The 22,764-nt window shown below is 33.6% G+C and overlaps 1 protein-coding gene across 1 annotated transcript in view; it reads right to left on the bottom strand.

Moving 5' to 3' along the window:
• The window catches only part of ADGRL3 (adhesion G protein-coupled receptor L3), a 900,477-nt gene that overhangs the window by 723,744 nt on the left and 153,969 nt on the right, over positions 1–22,764 (bottom strand). The window contains exon 3 of the mRNA XM_055588685.1: positions 6,286–6,355. The gene's annotated coding sequence lies outside the window, so the exon portion shown is untranslated. The remainder of the gene's footprint in view (positions 1–6,285; positions 6,356–22,764) is intronic.

The following is a 22,764-nucleotide window of genomic DNA, read 5'->3' as shown; positions in this document are numbered from 1 at the left end:
TATGATGAATAAAATATAGTATAATGACAGTAAGAAAGTACTTGCCCATTTATGAGGCTATGAATATGCTTATCTATTTAAATAAATAAATATGTATGTGTATATTTATCTATTTAAAAGGATAAATAAGAATTTACACTAAAACATTAACTATGGCTTTCTCTGAATGTGAGGCTATAGATAATTATAAGCTTTCTTTGCAATATTTCTAAATTGTCTATAATAATTATACACTGATTTTATAGTACAAAATCTAGTAAACATATTAAATGATTAAATTTTTAAATTCTGATATTATAAAACAAAACTTTGAACAAATATGTTGTGAGAAAAGCAAAAATACTGTTCCAAAGATATCTAGTAATTGGTTATAACTTTTTTAACTTCATAAAGCTCTAGTTATAACCAAGTTACATTTTTTGTTTTGGTCAAATAAGTATAATTGCTATTTTTGTATATACTCCATTTGCTATCCCTGCTTCATTGCCCATTTTGTCGTTTAAATGGTGGCTGACAACTTTTGCCTTGCAAAACTGACTGGCAGCTATCATTCCAATGCCAGACTTATCTTTATGCAAATTTCCAAAGGTCACCATTTATGCATGTAAATTCTGAAGGGTACTAACTATACAGCTGACAGATTCTGACAGCCACTATATCTCCAAGAATTGAATAAGTAAGGATGACTGTCTGAATAATTAATGTGTTTTTACTCTGCCCATGGCCAGTTTATACATCTTACACTTTCTGACTGTGGTTTTGAAATTAGAAAATGTACTTTCAGAGCATACCAAAACATTTTTTTCTTAATTTCTATAAACAAATGGGTAAATAATTTGAGACAATTAATGAAATGACCTTCAGTTTAAAGTGTTCTATTTTCAGAGATCGTTCCTACCTAGATATAAAAATTAACATCTAGCTTTGGAAATAATTTCTGTAAAAAAACAAACTCTATTATTCCTATGAAGACAATTGTTTTTCTATAAGAAACACACAGGGTTTTCTAGAACCCTGCTCCCTAAAGCTCAGTAAATGGTGCCACTATCCATGGAGACATCAGTTTCAAGCTTCTTGAGATTTGTTCCACTGAGATTTCAACTCTCACTAATCAAATATAATCAGTCACTATTACTTGTCAATTTTCTTTAAATACAGAGTCTCAAATGCATTATTACTACTCAATCCCCAGTGTTGTCACCTTAAATCAAATCTTTATTATCTCTTACATGAGATATTGCAAATATTTCCCAGATAATTCTCCTGCCTCAAGTCAGACAATCCCCCACACTGCATGCCTCCAGAATTAATTTTCTAATATTCAAAGTCATGAGCAAGGCCAGTGTAACAATATAAAAGACACATTAAAGTAAAAATTAAAAGAATGCTATAAAGAGGAAATATTTCAAATATATTGACTAATAGGATGAGGCAATAAACAGAGTTGTGTGTAATGTGGTATTATATGATCTGGAGAAAAAGAAAGCAAGAGAGGAGGGTGGGGTATGCCCCAGACAGTTTCAATATTAAATAGGTTGTTCAAGGAAGGCTGCCATGAGAAGAGGGTATCTGAAGCCTAGGAAATAAGCCATGGGATATCTCGGGATAAGGCTCCTTGGTAGAGAGGGCTCCTGTGGTCAGTGAATGAAAATGGTGTCAGGGCAGTTGGAGTTTAGATAAGGTTGAATGTAGAGCAAGAAAGACTGAGTGTTGTAGAGAGAAAACAGTGGAGCAAGAAAAACAAACAGGAGACTGCTGCAATTCTCCAGTCAAGTGGATTGTGATTGGATGAAGGTAGTAGCAGAAGAGGTACTCAGTAGCCCAACAAAAGATGCTGATGAATATGCAATGCATTTGAAAGAAAATTCAAGAGTCACTCTTAGCATCTGTGCCTAAGGAATTGGAAGAATGGAACCATTAACCAAAACTTGTGTGAGCATGATGCTTCTGAATTACTTGTATTATTTTGAAAAATGTGATTTGATTCTTCATGACTGAATCGACACTAAGAAGTCATTTATGGTGGAAAATATACTCCAATAAATTTTTCGAACAAGATTCAAAGAATTATAGTTAATTTTAAAAACATGAGTGTCCAGAAGTGTTTAAATATACCCTGCTCTACCCTAAATGATATGTGGTAGATGATGTTGTTAACTCCGTATGTCTAATAAAGAAATTGTATACCTGTAGCGGATTCATTTTGATATTTGGCAAATCTAATACAGTTATGTAAAGTTTAAAAATAAAATAAAATTAAAAAAAAAAAAACAAAAAAAAAAACAAAAAAAAAAAAAAAAAAAAAAGAAATTGAGGCAGAGAGAAGATAAGTAACACCTTGAAGGTCATATATAGAATCCTTCTTCAAAACTTTAGTCAGCATCTTCTTCAGTCAGCTTCCTCTCAGGGGTTATTGTTTGTTTTGTTGTATTTCATTACTAAAGAAGAATCTAGAGATTCCCAGGAATGATACTGGCAGGAGGGAATGACTACAAACAGGCACAAGAGAACTTGTGGTGAAGGATATAGTCTACTTGGTGGTACATTCTAACACAACTTTATGCATCAAAATATAATTGTACATTAAAAAGAATATGTTTAATATACATAATTATATATCAATAAATATGAATTTAAAAAGCAATCTAGCAAATATCATAAACTGATTGATATTGGAAAAACAGGTTTTGTCCAAAGGCAAAACAAATCTCTCATACTACATAATTTGTTCTAACATTACTTTTTTTTTTCTGGTTAAAGCAATGTTTCTCATGTAATTTTCTAAGAATAATCAGTGATAAAGTAACATAATTTTATTTGTTGCCATGTAATTTATCTCGTGTGATTTCAACCATCTTTACCACAGCAGGAAGAACTATGGTTTCTCCAATGATTTCATTCCTTCCCTGCAGGAAATCTCAAATACAACTTCCAAACATTTATCAAAAATTTAGTGAAAATTTGTAAATGGCTAGATTGAGCATGACTTCAAACACTGCTGAAAAACCCAGAAAGGGGTGCAGTTGTGTTCCAGATATTATTAAAATCTTGGTATTAATGATGCTGTGTACTGTCACTAACCTATACCTCAAGACAAATATGCTCTTAGGCCAAGTTTAATCACATATAAGAGATTATGTAGTTTTTGATACCCTGAATAAATTTAAGGCGATTATCAATGCTTATAATGAATCTGAAAATATCCTTTAATAAAAATAGGGAAAATGCCAGCTATACCATTTGTTGTTAATTTATGCATGGGATTAATCAAATAACCTTTATTTTGTAAGTTTAACTCAAAATTCCCTGATGGCTCTGATGGTAAAGAATCACCTGCAATGCAGGAGACCCTGGTTCGATTTCTGGGTCCAGAAGAGCCACTAGAAAAGGGATAGGCTATCCACTCCAGTATTCTTGGGCTTCCCTTGTAGCTCACCTGGTAAAGAATTCATTTACAATGCGGGAGACCTGGGTTTGATCCATGGGTTGGGATGATCCCCTAGAGAAGGGAAAGGCTACCCACTCCAATATTCTTGCCTGGAGAATTCCGCAGACTCTATAGCCCATGGAGTTGCAAGGGGTTGGACATGACTGAGTGACTCTCACTTTTACTTTTGTAAAGACTATTGTCTAAATATGAGAATCAGTCTACTTGAAAATAGACAATGATTCTATTTAACACACTTATCAAAACACTTGTAACATCAGTATACTAAAATACTCTTAAAAATACAACTGCCATCAAAATCCAATGAGATGCCACTTGACATCCATTAGAAGGGCTGTAATCAAAATGACAATAAAACTTTTGGCAAGAATATGATGAAATTAGAACATACATAATTTTGGTGGGAATGTAAAATACTTCCAATTGCTTTGGAAAGCAATTTGGAAGTTCCTCAAAAGGTGAAACATACAGTTACCATTCCACCCTACCTATCCATCCAAGAGAAAGTAATACATGCTGCTGCTACTGCTGCTAAGTCACTTCAGTCGTGTCCGATTATGTCTATGCAAAAACTCGGACATATATGTTCATAGCATCATTATTGATAATAGCCAGAAAGTGTTAATGAACCCAAGGTCCGTCAACTGATAAATGGATAAACAAAATGTGATTTCATTACTATTATCCATGCATAAAATAATTGTCCTAATTTACACAAGACTTGAAACTTGAAAACATTATGTTAAGTGAGAAGAGCAGATACAAAAATATTGTATGCTTCCCTCTATTTGGTAAATCCATAGCAGCAGAAGATATGTTAATGGCTTCCTGCAGGTGAGATGAGAGAGGAATGGGAGTAACTGCTTATGGGTACAATGTTTCTTTTAGGAATGAGAAATTTTTTCTAGATTAGATAGCAGTGACAGGTATACAACTCTGCAAATACACTAAAAATCACAGAATTATACACTTTAAAAGGATGAACCTACGGTATATGTATTATAGGTCAATTAAAAAACCAGGAAGCAAATACTGTCTACTATTTAATACTGTAAAAATTTCAAAACTTTTCCAGAAATTTCATATTTTGGGGGCCAGCAGCAATCATGATATTAAATATTATAAGGTTTTTGTTGTTTCTTATATTTCTTAATGAAAATAGGCATCAGGAGAGATTCTGAAAATTTTTTTTCTCACTACCTTATGGATACTTAAGCACTCTAGAGACAGCTAAGATGGAAAATTAAGCTTTCATCTGGTAAACATGATATATTATATGAGCTGCTCCAAATCTACTTTTCCAGACTCATCTCTTAACATAGTACTGTCACATGTGTAATCCCTCAGTCCTTCAATGGCCATCCCTTTCTCTTTTATGAACCCCTTCACAAGGTATTGTGTTGATCTGGAATGCATGGCCTCCCACATGGCCTTCCTTTCTCTGTATCAGCAACCGCTCTCAGTGAATTTCACAGCATGCATGAAGGTTTCAAGGGCCTCCAGCAAAAGTAAGCTCTCCCATGTCTGTTTCCTTAGCAGTTTGCTACTGATGCTTTTAAAATATATATAATCATTTCTATAGACCTTCATGTCTTTCTCATTAGCCTTAATTTCTCTATAGCGAGCACATCTAAGTTTATCTTGGATTAATTTTTTAAAAAATGATTCAGACTGTTTTAAAATTTATTTCTTTCACTAAGTGCCAGAAAAACCACTTTACTCAAGTCAATAAAAGAACTTCTGTAAATTTATATGTCAATGTATAGATAAGCTAGTAGATTGAATCATATCTATTCTGGAAAAGAGGGATAATGTTATTTGCTTGCATTTGTAAAGGAACGGGCAGAAGAGAACAGTGACAAAGAAACTGAAACAAAATATCTATAAGAAAGAAAATCAATGGGAAAATTTAGTATCTACAAAGGTGAGTGCAATGCTTTTATAGTCTTAGGTCACTCAATATTCTTCTTAGAGTAGAAAGCAAAATACAGAATCTTTGAAAACAGGCTTATAATGATTTATAATACATACCAATTATATCCTCAATTCAAAATTAGATTAATATGATTTTATAAAGAAAAGAAAGTTAATATTTCTACTTTCAAGCTACATGTTTATAATAGTGTACATTTTAGAAATTTCAAAATCACTTTAAGGAGTTTAACTTTAGTAACTTCAAGAAGAAAGGAAATTCAATTTCACCATTGATTAATTATTTTGTCTTCAAATGATTTGCTGCAAAACAAACTACATGTACTGGCCTACTGTCATACTCCTTAAAGACTCTTATGTTCAACTGCATACATATATTTATGATAAATAAAAACATTACTTTTGAAAAGAATGTGCTTTACATTAAATAGTCTGATCTATAAGATCCATACATTTTATTTCCTAATATTCATTTTCACCATCATGGATAGGTAATTGAGAGCAAATAGAACAAATTAAGCAAAAGTGACTTTAATGAATTGTCATATACATGTACTAATTTTTTAAAAAAATCTGTATAGTTATCCAATATTACATAGGAGTGTAAGATAGCCATATGCTTTTCAAAAGTAGAACACTGCTGAAATTATTTTTAGCAGCCCATTAGTGTTCAAATATTTAGAGTACAATTCTTCACAAGTACTTTGTAGTATATTATTTACATATTTGTTCACAAGCAAAGTCAATTTATTTTCCAAAACTATGTAAAATTGCATTTCAGTAGCCCATCAAACAATATGTTCAATTTTCAGTGAAACACATAAAAGCATATTCTAACTTGAATATAGTAAATATACTTTGAAATTACTAACAATCATGATTGGCAGCAATAATCTAATAATTACCTTAATTTGCACTTCAGTTGCTAAAACTCCATGTTTTTTTTCCTCCGATTTACTGAACACTTAAACATTTCTGTAAAAAAAAAATTAATTAGATGATGAGAAAAAATATACACTTTATAGTTATAGGTGTAGGACTATTTGAGTAGACATGTATTTCTTATCGTTTGTCAAATGTATTTTTCCATCAAAGGTTAGAGTATAGCAGCTAGTCACAAAGTCATGTCTGACTCTTTGCCATCCCATGGGCTGTAGCCCTCCAGGCTTCTCTGTCCAGAGAAGCAGAACCACATATAAAAACAAAATTCAATTCACATGTGATTTATCTTCCTGTACCATGTAATTTACTATAATGTTCAGTGGGAAAAGTGAATGAATTTGATAGGTATGAAGCTTAAATATTTTCCTAATTAAATGAACACACAGGGTTTTAAAATAAATTCTGAGATTTACAAGAAACTTTCTTATTTCTTGCCATAGGGTCTTTTAGCTAAGATCCTGGGATATGTTTAATCACTTTTATTACTAGAACTATTGTGAGAAAATACTGGAGGAAGGCCTTAGCATATCTTACTACTCTATCATACATATACACACAAACCCCCAAAATATACATGCTCTGTGTATTTATGAATAAATAGATAGTGTTTAGGGGCTTCCCAGGTGGCGCTGCTGCTGCTGCTGCTAAGTCCCTTCAGTCGTGTCCAACTCTGTGTGACCACATAGACGACAGCCCACCAGGCTCCCCCGTCTCTGGGATTCTCCAGGTGGTGCTAGTGGTAAAGAACTCACCTGTCAATGCAGAAGACATAACAGATGAGGGTTTGATCCCTGGGTTGGGAAGAAGGGAGAAGGGCAGGGAAATCTACTTCACTATTCTTGCCTGGAGAATCCCAGAGAGAGAGGAGCCTATGGGCTACAGTTCATAGGGTTGCAAAGAGTAGGACATGACTGAAGTAACTTAGCACAGCACAGCGCACACAGAATGTGATTATAATAATTTAGAGAAATTCAGACTTTAAGAATATTATGAAGTAATAAACAATAACATTAAAGTTTCCTTAAATGGCAAATTTTAGTCTTTTCTATAAATTACTACAGTTTCTCCTATTTATCTTATTATTAAAATACTATCAATGTCAGACATTTTCTCAAAAAAGAAATAATATAAACACACACACACATATATATAAATTTTTAAAAGGAATAATGTCCTCCAAGGTTATTTTCTTTGGTATTTCAGTGTTTTCAGTGTCATGCAACAAGTTCAATTTCTGAACTTTACAGCGAGTCCATTTAATGCTTTATACAAGCATCACCTATATCAATTATTATGATATTTGGTATTCTTCCTGCTGTTAGTATTGTGCTATTAGCAGAGGTTAAGTAATCATGTACATGCCAAAACAATGACAAAATCTATTATCTATTCTAGTATCTTGTCCCTCAAATGGATTAAGAATTAGTTATAGGCAGCAAGCCATTAGCATAAAATTAAAATTGAACTTTTATTTACAGACATTATTGATCACCATCAGATATATATATGAAAACAAAGCCAGTGGAAAAATAGTCACTAATAGAAGCATTATATTTTGTTTCAGGATTTAAAAACATTAAAGCAATGGGACTGGCTGTTTTCTTCAATTAACATCAACTCATGTTAGGCATGAGCAACAAGGAGTGGCCTAGCTGAAACGGATTGCAAGCTGATCTTTAAAACCCATCCCAGACACACCCAGGAGAGCTCACGGATAATGCTACAAAAAACAAAAAAAAAAACCACAGAGGCTTTTCCAACTATTGCACTTGGGCCCTAGGCACACAGTAGATACAAACTACAGGTGCTTCCTCAAGTAACCGTAGGCAGCTAGGAGCCCATTAAGGATATATAAATATTATATACATACATACATCTGATTATAACAGACTGAATTTTGAGAAGACTTATACAACAGATCCTATTGTTATAGAACTTGCAACTGTAAGTCAGTCATACATATGCCCATTTGCACTCCCTTTCGTGACTTGTGATGGGTACAAGTCCCGTTTTACACAGTGCACAACCAAGAGAATGAGATTTGAAGTATGAAAAAGGAAGCCAAGAGAGACCGTTATGACTCCCTCAGGGTTGGACTGCTCCCATGTCTTGGCAGGGTCTGTTGAACAAAAGTTCTGTCTGCTTGAGCTGCAACTGAGCTGTATTTCTCTGTTGGTTTAAACTCTTTAGTCCATCATTTCAAATCTTTGCTGTAATAAGACAAGAACCAAAGGAGCAAAACAAACAGACCTGACAAAGGGACTAGAAAAGCAAATAGAGATACCAGACCAAATAACACTGTTCTATCAGTATAGAGCAATAAGGCTGAATTTCTTTTCTAATTAGTAAACATGTCTAACTGCTGCTGCTGCTAAGTTGCTTCAGTCATGTCCGACTCTGTGCGACCCCATAGACGGCAGCTCAACAGGCTCCCCAGTCCCTGGGATTATCTAGGCAAGAACACTGGAGTGGGTTGCCATTTTCTTCTCCAATGCATGAAAGTGAAAAGTGAAAGTGAAGTCCCTCAGTCGTGTCTGACTTTTAGCGACCCCATGGACTGCAGCCCACCAGGCTCCTCCGTCCATGGGATTTTCCAGGCAAGAGTACTGGAGTGGGGTGCCATTACCTTCTCCAAAACACGTCTAAAGGGATTTTTAAAAGAAGAGTTGCTAGGATTATTTTTGATCAAAGTGATTACTTTGAAGGAAAACACTCATGGAGGATATAACAGTCAATGTGTTTATATTGACATGTTTTCACTAGTGTTCAAAATTTATATAAATACAATTAACTGAGTATCACTGCAATATTTCATTGCCCTTTCACATTTAATAAAGTGTCTACTCATGACTTCCATAAACTTTGTCTTTCCCTTTTGACTTTTAGGGTTATATACTAATTCTGAAAGCAATCTTTTGTTGGTTAAGTGGTACAAATACCTTCTATTTGTGGCCTGTCGTTCCACTAATTTTAATAATATTTTCTGATGAACATCGAATTCCTATTTTAATGCTATCAAATTTGCAAAATATTTACTTTAAAAATATACTTTTGGGGCCAGTTATATTTGTTTAGGAGTCTTTACTTTCTGTAAAAAGAAGGTATATTTTTAAAGTAAATATTTTGCAAATATGATAGCATTAAAATAGGAACTCAATGTTCAGCAGAAAATATTATTAAAAATGAAAACTTTCTCTATCCAAAAATAAAAGTTATATAAAAACCAATTCATGATCAATTATTGAAACTGACTGTCAGTTGTAAGAGTAAGTTAGATGAAGTACTTTGGATATGAATACTGCTGCTGCTGCTGCTGCTAAGTCGCTTCAGTTGTGTCCAACTCTGTGCGACCCCATAGACGGCAGCCCACTAGGCTCCCCCGTCCCTGGGATTCTCCAGGCAAGAACACTGGAGTGGGTTGCCATTTCATTCTCCAATACATGAACGTGAAAAGTGAAAGTGAAGTCGCTCAGTCCTGTCCAACTCTTCGCGACGCCATGGATTGCAGCCTACCAGGCTCCTCCATCCATGCGATTTTCCAGGCAAGAGTACTGGAGTGGGGTGCCATGCCTTCTCCAATATGAATACTAGATTGCTTGAATTAAAAAATAAAGTTAAATTAGACCCTGCTCTTGATAAAATGTAAACAAACACATATATATATCAAAATGGAAAATAACATAACAATAAAGTTTGAGTCTCTAATTTAAAAAAACCCAAGATAAAGACATGAAAGTTAAAGATAAATCTGATCCTAAGACAGCAAGTTTAAAAAATAGACTACTTCTTTCTTTTCTCCTTTCCTTCCAAAAGCAATTAAGTATTTACCCTGTGTCAAGGCACTGATCTAGGTACTATGGATTCAGAAATGAACCAAACAGACAAAAATATCACTTACAGAGTTTAGACTTTGTTCTCAATGGGAACTAAGAACAAAATGAGAAAAAGAGAGGAGGGGGAAGAGAGTAAGTTTGACTTTATATTCTTAAGACATTTTGAAAACATTTTTAAACGTTAAACACTATTTTCTGAACAATTAATATTCTCAGTGAACTTAAAAATATTTAAATACTGTAAAATTTTATAATCTGCTTAATCTTTAGAAAAATTTTCTGAGGTTGGTATAACTGTTATCTTCTTTATTTTACAAATAAATATTCTGAGACACTGAATGGTAAAATTAGAATTTGATCACAAATATTCCAGATTCAGAGTCTAAACCCTCAAGCTGCTCAAATAGCATTATACTGATTATTACTGTCCATATATGTTAAGAGCACATTTACAATGGAAGACAGAAAATAAGCTTCCTTAAGTGAATTTTTCAGGAAATAGTCATCTCAGAATTTCCTAGGATTCATAACTATTAGAAGATACCTTCATATTCTGATATTTAAATGAGATTCCCCAGAAATCTCAGTAAAAATCAGTCTGGAATTAAGATGAAATGACATTTTTTTTATAATGCCACCATATCCTTGTGTGGCATTAATTCAAAAGTATTTGACAACTCCTACTCAACTGTCCAGGAAAGGTTCATGAAGCAATAAAGAAGTGACATGCACAAGCATATAATTAAAAGATCATTTTAATGTCAATTAATAGATGATCTGCAGCCTAACATGACAGATATTTTTAAAAGATCAATGAGAACTTAGATTCATATAAAAATACAATGAATCAAAGAAATTATCATAAGGCAAATTTTTATCTATGAGAGTTAGAGCTCAATTCATTTGTAAATTAAACAAATAAACACTGGGTACCACAATTTATTATCTTACTGTAAAAGGAAGTATATAGTCTTCATATCTATCATTTCAAATTGTTTGAAAGTTAAGAAAATAAAATATAAAGCTTTATAAATAGATACAGTAACAACACTATTGACATTCTACCTCCATAAGATCATATTATTCAAATCATTTTTCCAACTCCCATCTTTCATCTCTCAATCTACTAGTCTATGAGTTATCTTTAAATATTTTCTACTTTAAGTCCTTATGGATGATCGTTACTATGCACCACTATATTATTCTCTCTGTAGAGTGTTTAGATTTGTTTTTCACCTCTATTTCCAGTATCATAATCATCCCAGCCATGTGAAGCAGGCAGAGACAAAAAAAAAAAATTCCTATTTTACAGATTAGAAAAGGCAACTCATAAAGATTGTCATGGCTATCAAGTAAAAGTGCCAAAATAGGAATCCAAAGCAGTGGACACTTAGTTTGGCCACCTGTTATTACATGTTGTCACCACTGGCCCCTCCATCTGTCATACTGCAATAGGCCTTGATATTCTTGGATTACCATCTATCCCTCTCTTAAATCTATCTGCCAGAATAATCTAAGGTCTCATTTTCCTCACTAATCCAAAAATGTCCCTATTATTTTCCATAGAGTCTTTTTGACACTGTCTATACCATTAAATAGAATTTTCCCATCAGCCAGCTTGGGTTGCTGGCTGGCTCCTCAGACAGAATGAAGCTAAGATAGAGTACCTTAATGTAACACCATGAATTTAGCCTGAATACTTTGGGTACAAACACATCTCTAAACATGGTGCATTTGAAACTGACAGTACAAACTTTAGTTCTAAATGCACCATATTTTTCACACATGATAGTTTAAGGACTCACGAATGTATGCCATTGTCAAAAGGAGAATTCCCAGGTGGCACTAGTAGTAAAGAACCCACCTACCAATGCAGGAGACAAAAGAGACAAGAGTTCCATCCCTGGGTCAGGAAGATCCCCTGACATAGGAAATGGCAACCCACTCCAGTATTCTTGCCTGGAGAATGCCATGGACAGAGGAGCTTGGTGGGCTACTATACATAGGGTCACACAGAGTCAGACACAACTGAAGTGACTTAGCACATATAAAGGAGAGTGTCTTAAGGCAGACTTCTAAATCATTATAAAACTAGACAACACTGTCAAAAATTAGCTATTTCAGGAGTATGGAAAGTGACTAGTTATACAACAGATTAAGTGCTTAAGCCAGAAAAACTATTCTACTTTTGGTGAGAACAGTAGGGATGCTGTGGCATTTGTACCTGGGAATTTTACCATCTCTTTCCTAATTTAAAAGAACTGAAAACTATACAAAGTCAGTTGTCAAACCAAAACAAAATTAAAATCAAAATCAAAAAGAAAGAAGTTTGGAAAATCCCTGATATTTGGAAATTTTAAAAATTTGTCTAAATATCCAGTGCATCAAAGAATAAATCACTAGAGAAATTTAAAAATATTTTCAACTATGAAAAACCAAAACACGACATGACAAAGTTTATGGATTGCAGCTAAAGTACTGCTTAAAAGCAAATATAGAGTTTTAAACACCTATATTACAAAAGAAGTTTCCAAATCAATAACTAAAGCTGGCAAGAAGAGTAAACTGAATGCAAACTTAACAAAAATGAGAGAATAATAAAGGAAAGAAGGGATAATGTTGACCAAAGACCAATGTTAAGATGAACACACTCCCACTAATTATATATTTTATGTTACAAAAAATTCCATGTCTTTTATAGACCTAAAGTGTCTTCATTTTTAATAAATTAGAATAAATTAGTCATAAACTTCTTCCCCATCAATAAAAATATAACATATTTTTTGGAACAGTCAACAGACCTACAAAGGATATAAATTATATACAGTACATGACAACTCATAGTTTATTAAGGGAAAAGTACACAGATAATGCAAAATAGAGAATAATCTTCAAAGATCAATATATTATCCAACACTTTTACTGGTCAAATGCTGAATTTCTCACATTTTGTTTAGATGAATAAAAAGTAAATTATAACTAAAACAAGACAAGGGAAGAAATATTATGGTGACCAATACATTGGTTGCCTACATATAAAGAATAGGATTGTTAGATAAGATAAAGTAGAAGAATATAGGATCAATAGACACATGGAAGGAAAGGAAAAAGCTCTTCCTCAGTGTCCACTGTATACCCAGTCTCTGTGGTTAATATCAAGGATTAGAACAGTGTATACGAAGTTCTTACAGAGAACAGTTTTTATTAAAATCAAAACCAAAGAACAGGCCTTTTACTTTGTAATTCAATTACACACAAAGATTGTTTCTGCCCCACAGAAATGGTAATTTCCTGATAAATAAAAGTTCATGGCATATATAATACCAAAACTCTCATCTTGGTTAAGGCATTGCATTTGACTGGTAATTCCTTCAGGGGTCTGCTTTCACTATATTCTTTTGGCCTTGATTATGATACTAAAAGGCAAGAGTATTAATCTCACCCAAGTTTTCATACCCACAGGTACCTCCTTCTTAGGGCTTGGCCTAGCACTGAGTCACAGATGCTTTAGCTTGTTCCTATGTAAGGAACTCTGCAGCTATCACCCTATGGCATAAGGAAGAAAACATGACCTGCTGTGAATAATTCACCATCAAAAGGAGTTCAAGCACTCCATTGCTTACAGGAAAAATGAGAAAGTTCCCATGATGGGAGAAAAGTTGGTAAAATATACAACAGATGTGACTATTGAAGATTAGAACCAATACTTTAAAGGACTCAGTTCATAATAGAAACTCTGTGTAGGGAAGATGGATTAATGGCTGAGGTCTGAAGGGTTTCCTGCTTTCCCTTTAACACTTCTGCATTACAAGTAGTCAGCAGCCCATTGCTCTAACCCTAAGAAGAGTTGGTGGAGTTCTAGGAAGATTATTTCCTAAGCAATGAATGTTCTTTGCATTCTCTGCTTGAGAAATAGCTTTCAAGTTATCAATATAAAAAACAATCATCCAATTTAATCTCTTTCTAACCCTCAAAAATGGTTATATTTTAACCATAACACATATTTGCTTCCTAGTCATGATTTGCAAATTCTATAATAATAGGCGTTGTCTAGCTTCTGTCATTTATAGTAAAAAGTGCCTACTCTATATTCTTTTAAATAATTGTTTTCTGGTAGAATACACTAAAATCCTCTTCATTACTTATATCATGAAGTATCAGCTGTTAAAAAATATATATTTATATGGTTTCTAACAGAGCAGTGCAAAATAATTTGAACAGTTTGCATTATTAGTAATGAAATATACAATAATTGATTACCCAAGAATTTTTATTAAAAAGAGGATTATTTAGATCCATGTCCACTTGTTTCAACTTCAGTAGCAATATATAATATCAAATTTTGAATAATAAATGTTTTCTTTTAAATACAGGAGTTAGAAAAAAATGTGGTCTCAGAATTCTTTTTAAAATATGAAACTATGATTCCTAAATTATACAGAATTAATTTTCAAAATACATACCTCAATAAAGTGATACTGATTGCCACTGCTTCTTTGAATGTACATTTTAAAGCTCATAATGCATCCTTTTGAAGGTGGATTACAAAAAGAAAAAAATAGTCACCTTATTCTTTATAGGTAATTTTGAATGGTTGCATATGAATTCATTCATTTTGAATATATTACAGATATTTCCTATTTAAATGATCTCCAAATAACATTTAAATAAAATGCATAATAATCAACCTTCAATGTATATTATTTAAATACCCTCCAATCAATACATCTCATTGCCTTTGGTACCAGTCATGCAGACACTAGAGCCTAACATGAAGCATGAGTGTTAGAATGGTAATAACGTGAATAAAGTAGCTAGTACATTCATGGATTCATATGAGAATTATCTCAGAAATATGTATGTAGAAAATTTTGTCATGTTTTATCTCATGTTGAAAATTTTAACAAAAATCTTTAAAGTACACTGAAGCAGAAATGCTGAAATATAAAAAGATATTTTCCTTTAAGCATTATCCTATTCTTAGTTACCAGGTTTTTGGTTGAGAAAAATGTACTTTCCCTTTATGGATAATTTAGACAAACAAAATAGCTTAATTTCAAATGATTATAAATAAGGAAAAGAGTCTAAGAACAAGTTATCGTGCCAACTCTTTCTACGAAATAATGTCAACAGGCACATGATTGAATTTTTTTAAAAAGTGTTACTGAATGTCACATACTTATGCAGTTTCTGACTGTTAGCTCCAGAAAAATGATTTTTTTCATTTTTTTCTCCAATGTCTGTAAGGCCAAACTGTCAACTGATATCAATCCCAAGGAAAATCCAATATGCCAGAATCCTCACCGAGTTTTACTAACAATGAAGACCTGGCGTCTAATGAAGTGTTCTCAAAGGTTTAAAAGAGTTCGGACTGCCAAGTCAGACATTGAATCTCAGATGAGCTTTTTCCAAAAATTCTCATTCCACTGGTCATTAAAAAAATCAATAAATGTATTCTAACTAAATTTAAAAAGCTTCTGAGAAGTGACCTCTGCCAAAGTCTTTTGGGGACATTCCAACTGTGCAAGGGGCAGAGTATGGGATCAAAAAGCAGAAAGAAAGAAATAAAGAAATGCTTCTCACAAGAGAAAAAAAGAGAAAAATCTGACTGCAGGACCAAAAGAGATTAGCTAACATATCAAATATCAGATTTCCATTGCACCACACTGCTCTGCTTTCTCCTTTTTTTTTTTTTTTTCCTGTTTCATTCTTACACTGCCTATAGCTTTATTCTTCACTTTGTGCAAGATTTCAAGCAGAAAATTTTGAGCACTGAGATCTTTAAAGTGATGTACATTATATGCCACTGCAATAAGTTCCTTATCTGAGACTCCACCATCTGGAAATCGGATCAATCTAACACACAGTCCTTAATCATGAAATATGGTGTAAAAAGAAAATACAGTGCACTAAAATTCAATGAGCTTGACTCACAGAGAGGCCTTCAGTCAACTCTTATTGTGTATTTTCTATAGGGTCTATCAAGTAGAAATCAGAAGTAGAGGCAGCACTAAGACACTGACAGACTAACCACCCCCACAAACACCTAACGCTCTAAGGAAAACTGAAATCTACCTACAAAGAAGTTTGGAAATGGTTTTATTCAAAGTATCAAACATTCGGAGTTTTGCCATTTTTATCAGGTGGGGGTTGCTTCCAATTTTCGGAAGATTTTCTCTGCAAAGAACACAATATCCAAACCAGATTCTATACAACTGCATTTTTATTCATGTTCAATTCAGTAAGGTCAAACTACGATGGTATTAAATACAATTAAAAGTTAACACCCTTAATAAAGTTTAAAGGATATGTATATACATAAGTGTGTTTTGTCCATGCCTTTTCAAGACATGATTTTAAGTATATCTAGTTTATTTATATATATTATGTATATCAAAAGAAGAGCATATAAACCCACATTTTAAGTTATTTAAATGTCACATACCCATGAAGGGGGAAATTCATATCACTTCTTCTAAATATTGTCCAGGCAATTTTTTTTTTTTTAATTAGTTGGGATTTGGGGAGGAAACAGGCAGAAAGCATATTTATTCACAGATCTTTTAAAAGTAATACATGTTGCTTGCAAGCAATCAACACAAATCTTTAAAAAGTAAGGTTGATCAAACCAAAATAGTACTTTTCAGATTAACAAATCAAAGACTATAACACAAAGAAAATCACTGAATATATATATTGAGCTTTTAAAATTTACTTGGAATTGATTTTAGTCTCCATTGTTACTGAATACAATCAATTTACTGTAAATTATGCTTTCAGGAGGCAAAACATACAGGAAATATTAATACTAACTGTTCTAACAAAAATTTTGTATTTTCCTCTAATTTTCCTCTTAAAAAATAAAGTTAAGTTCTCAAATTCATATGTGATAAAATATGTAAATATAAATTTACCTTTAACTATTAAATGAAAATAAAGTTTTTAATGTTTCTCATTCCTTCCAACAACATTTAGAACTAAAAGACCATGCCTTATAGAAAACACAGTCATATATCTATTCCCTCTTATATGACTATTATATACCTATTATAACTGCAAACATAGCATGCTATGGTTATTATAGTTAAAAATCAAGACCAAAGATGAATAAGGTATTTTTGGAAGAGTAAGTAAGAAAGGGTTTGAAAAACGGCTGGATTCATTTTTCACCCACAAAATTAAATTCTATATTTTCACCTTGTAATTTTACATTAAAGTGTATGGAAATTTTAAATATATTATAAAGCAAACCTATTTATATATTTAGATTTTTAACTAAGAAAACTATTCATAGTCATTTTCATTCAATAATCAATCCAATATACAAAACCACAGAAAATCTGACGCTGAGTTAGGTAACAGCTACAAAATTCAATCAAACATTATTCCTGCTCCCAGGACACTCAGAGCAATTGTGCAAATTCTTAACAATGTACAAAACCCTGATTTGGAGCTATTTAATTACCAGCATTAGGAATCTTCCCTGGCGGCTCAGATGGTAAAAAGTCTGCCTACAATACAGAAGATCCGGGTTAGATCCCTGGGTCGGGAAGATTCCCTGGAGAAGGAAATGGCAACCCACTCCAGTACTCTTGCCTGGAAAATCCCATGGAGGGAGCAGCCTGGTAGGTAACAAACAGTCCATGGGGTCACAAAGAGTCAGACACTACTGAGCAACTTCACTTTCTTTCCTTCATTAAGTTCAGTTCAGTTCAGTTCATTTCATTTCAGTCGCTCAGTCGTGTCCGACTCTTTGCAACCCCATGAATCGCAGCACGCCAGGCCTCCCTGTCCATCACAAACTCCCAGAGTTCACTCAGACTCACGTCCATTGAGTCAGTGATGCCATCCAGCCATCTCATCCTCTGTCGTCCCCTTCCCCTCCTGCCCCCAATCCCTCCCAGCATCAGAGTCTTCTCCAATGAGTCAGCACGTCACATGAGGTGGCCAAAGTACTGGAGTTTCAGCTTCAGCATCATTCCCTCCAAAGAAATCCCAGGGCTAATCTCCTTCAGAATGGACTGGTTGGATCTCCTTGCAGTCCAAGGGACTCTCAAGAGTCTTTTCCAACACCACAGTTTAAAAGCGTCAATTCTTAGGCACTCACCCTTCACAGTCCAACTCTCACATCCATACATGACCACAGGAAAAACCATAGCCTTGACTAGACGGACCTTTGTTGGCAAAGTAATGGAATAACAATAATAATAGTAACAACAAAAAAGAAAAGAAAAAAAAAATAGCTGAAGAGGTCAACTACCTTAAATGGCAATTTACATTACAATCTGGACAAACACAGTGGAGTATAGAGGAAACTAAACTGAAAACATTACCTAAACAACAAATAAAATCTTTCTCAACTTCACTGCAAATACAACGTGATCCAATTAAACTGATTTAGGATACACAACTACTTCAAAGCCTGAGTGATGAAGGCAAAATGGATTCAGTCCAAATCTGCTTTATTTGCTTAGATGCTATTTATCATGGCTATATTTTATTATACAGTAGTTATAAAAAAGGAAAAAAAAAAAAACTACCATGTGACATGCAGTCATTTTCCACTGGGAAAAATAGGTGCAGATGCACTATTAAAACCTAGCACAGACAGCACCAAGACAGGCTACATTCCACTTGTGCCTTTATAGTGTGTCAACAGACACTGATGTTTATGTGTCTACGGTAAAGCTAGTCAAACTACTGATGCTTAAATGTTCCATAAAATTATGGCTTTATAGAAATCTCACAACTTTTCAGCATTTCTAGTGACTCTATACAATTTGGAAGAAGAGTTGTTTTAAAATAAAGTTATTAAGTACCATTATCTCTTTTTAAAAAATAAAATAAAATGAATTTTCTCCCCCTAAAATTACTACCCTACTTTTAGGAAAAATTATCTGTCATTTCATTATATTGTAAATTGTAAACTCCCATTCAAATCAGTTATTCAATAAGTAATCTACTTTGTTGAAAAACTGACTGAACTTCATAACACAATTAGAATAATAGCTTTCCTAAACCTCCCTTCATCATTATTCTCATGAATTTATATTCATCATGTGTTGAAAATGTTGCAGCCATTATATAGAATTCTTACAAAACAGAAATAAGCATTTTTTTAATGTTTTTGGGGGAGCAAGAGAGAAAGAGAAGGCAAAATAGTTTTGGGGTTACAATTTGCAACTTCTAAGGGTACTAACTGTTGTTCTACAGTTTACACTGTAGGCACCTCTCAGGTTGCACAATGGCAAAGAATCCACCTGTCAATGCAGGGGATGCAAGAGACTTAATCCCTGGGTCAGGAAGATACTATGGAGAAGAACATGACAACCCACTCCAGTATTCTTGCATGGAAAATCCCATGGACACAGGAGTGTGGGGGGCTACAGCCCATGAGGTTGCAGAGTCAGACACAGCTAAGCACACACATACACACATATACTTTAGACAAAAAATATTGTGGTGCAAAAGTTGAGGAGTTCTAGGAATTGCTCTTAGTTCTGAAGCAGAAGCAATTTTAGTACACCATGAAGTACCCTCTCAAAACTTTGGCTGATCCAAAAACTGAGAAGTTTCTGACATGGAAGAGCATGACAGCAAACTATCCCTGTACCACCTGAAAATGTATGGCAAGGGTGGCACCGAGGACAAAATAAGTGTCTTCAGTACATGGAGGGTGTAATTCTTCCTTTGATGTAGTTTAGTTCAAATGATCTTGAACATCAATTAACCTGTCTTTGCTGAGAGGTTCTCTATAAGTGTTTAATTCCCAGAGTACTGGTCTTTTCAGCAGTCTATTTAGAGCTAAAATATATATTTTTACATTTTAGAAAAGTCAGTCAAACTTCTAGTGGTAGATTGAAGTTTTGTAGCATTTGGCATTGTCATCTCCAAAGTAAAGTTGTCAAGAAAACTCAAGACTAAAAGTGTCTTTTTCCCCCTCTCCTGTTTAGAACAACCAACTTTAGTTGGAACACCTGGGCAGTGGCATCTGCACGAAAATCGTATCATAACTATTGTTTAATGGCTTGGGTATAATGATATCAGCTTATATTTTATCTTTCATTTCCTTTACCAGACAAGTATTTTTTTATGTGTCATTTAGAGAATATTCTGCTGCTTAATGTTCCCTCTATAAATACAACCTAAGGCTAAAGTAAGGCTTATCATATTTGCTAAAATGGTTTTAAGAATGATGACATTCAGTTGCTCAGTCATGTCCAACTCTTTGGAACCCCATGGACTGCAGCACACCAGGCTTCCCTGTCCTTCACCAATCCCCAGAGCTTGCTCAGTCTCATGTCCATAGAGTCAGTGATGCCATTCAACCATCTCATCATTTTAAGAACATGAGTGCACAATTACTGTGTATTACATCTACTACAAATTACCCAAAATACAGCTGTTCAAAACTTGATAACATCAAGGTGCACTTATTAATGAAAAGACTACTGCAAGTCACATTACAGTAACCATTAGTATTATTACTGCATTTTGGTTATCTAGCAAATGTCCCCATTTCAAACTCCAACCTGTTTGTATTATACATATCATGAGAAACATTTAGACTGTCCTTTCCTAATTCTCCATTTATGCTAATGGTTTCATTTTCTTGTTCACTCATTCATCCTACAAAATGTATTCAAAATCTACTGGGTGGAAGTCACTACGCTACTATGTGTGATACAAAATAAAAAATAAGAACCTGGTTTACTAAGAAGCCCCACACCCAACGGAGGAAACGTGTATAAATAAATATTCAAAAACATAAGGTAAATATCTTGTTTTTTAGAAAAAGAACTGAAAACAGAAAAGACGCTCAATAGGGTTTTATATAAGATAAGCATAATATCATCTTGTTCTGTATACTCTATTTCATATTTCAAGTACCACACGATATATCACTACTGAGTGATTTATTACACCCCCAATTATTTATTATAAATTATACATACATCATATGAAATATCTATGTAACAACAGTAAAAAAAAAAAAGAAACATAAAATATATGCTCTGGAACCAGGCTACTTGATTACAAATTCTGACTCTGACAATAACTGTATTAATTTAAGTTATTTATGTTCCTATTTGTTTATCTGTAAAACTGGGAAAATGAGCTATTTTGAAGTATCTTAAAGTGTTATTGAGAAGATTTTAAATAAACAATATGAAAAACCTAGAACCCTTTTCAGCACATAATAGGCACAAATTATTTTTTGCTATCAAGGCCATAAATGTTACACTGCATGTTTTATGTGTAAGTTTTTATTTTATTTTTTAAAACTTTAGCTTACAAAGTAAAAAAGAGTACCACCAATTCAACAGATGAAGAATCTGCAGCATAGAGAATGTAAAACTTACAAAACTTGAGATAAATACTAAATGGTAGAGTCAAAAGATAATATAGCTCAACAGTATTCAAAAAGGATAGAGTAAATGACATGCTTATATCATGCTGGGCATCATAAGTTATGGGCTTACAATTCTAGGGATTTCAAGAAATAAGTGAGTATCACTACAAGAAAGAAAAAACTTGCCAGAGTAAACAAAGGAAAACATTCTTTTTCAGACATTAGAAAAAAATCATAAATATTCAAATACCACTAGCTTTAGATTTTTTTTAATTGGGACTCTTGTCTCAGGAATCTAGACAAAATATAGATATCATTGCATTCTTTATTAGTAAACAAAAAAGAACATTAAGTAATCATTTCTGATATTTTATATTATGCCTATTATAAAATATTTAAATTGATATTAATATCTTCAGTCTCCTGGAGTAAGACTATATCATATAAAATTTAGACAGAAAAATACATAGTATTGACAAATTGTTTAAAGAGAAACTATATGTGAACCGTGAACTTCCTGATGTTCAAGCTGGTTTTAGAAAAGGCAGAGGAACCAGAGATCAAACTGCCAACATCTGCTGGATCATGGAAAAAGCAAGAGAGTTCCAGAAAAGCATCTATTTCTGCTTTATTGACTATGCCAAAGCCTTTGACTGTGTGGATCACAATAAACTGTGGGAAATTCTGAAAGAGATGGGAATACCAGACCACCTGATCTGCCTCTTGAGAAATTTGTATACAGGTCAGGAAGCAACAGTTATAACTGGACATGGAACAACAGACTGGTTCCAAATAGCAAAAGGAGTTCATCAAGGCTGTATATTGTCACTCTATTTATTTAACTTATATGCAGAGTACATGAGAAACGCTGGACTGGAAGAAACACAAGCTGGAATCAAGATTGCCGGGAGAAATATCAATAACCTCAGATATGCAGATGACACCACCCTTATAGCAGAAAGTGAAGAGGAACTCAAAAGCCTCTTGATGAAAGTGAAAGTGGAGAGTGAAAAAGTTGGCTTAAAGCTCAACATTCAGAAAACGCAGATCATGGCATCTGGTCCCACCACTTCACGGGAAATAGATGGGGAAACAGTGGAAACAGTGTCAGACTTTATTTTTCTGGGCTCCAAAATCACTGCAGATGGTGACTGCAGCCATGAAATTAAAAGACGCTTACTCCTTGGAAGGAAAGTTATGACCAACCTAGACAGCATACTCAAAAGCAGAGACATTACTTTGCCAACAAAGGTCCG

This window comes from Bubalus kerabau, chromosome 7 (assembly GCF_029407905.1).
Source record: "Bubalus kerabau isolate K-KA32 ecotype Philippines breed swamp buffalo chromosome 7, PCC_UOA_SB_1v2, whole genome shotgun sequence".
Lineage (NCBI taxonomy): Eukaryota > Metazoa > Chordata > Mammalia > Artiodactyla > Bovidae > Bubalus > Bubalus kerabau.
Note: the sequence above shows the minus strand (reverse complement) of the source record. Positions and strands in the feature narration are given on the sequence as shown.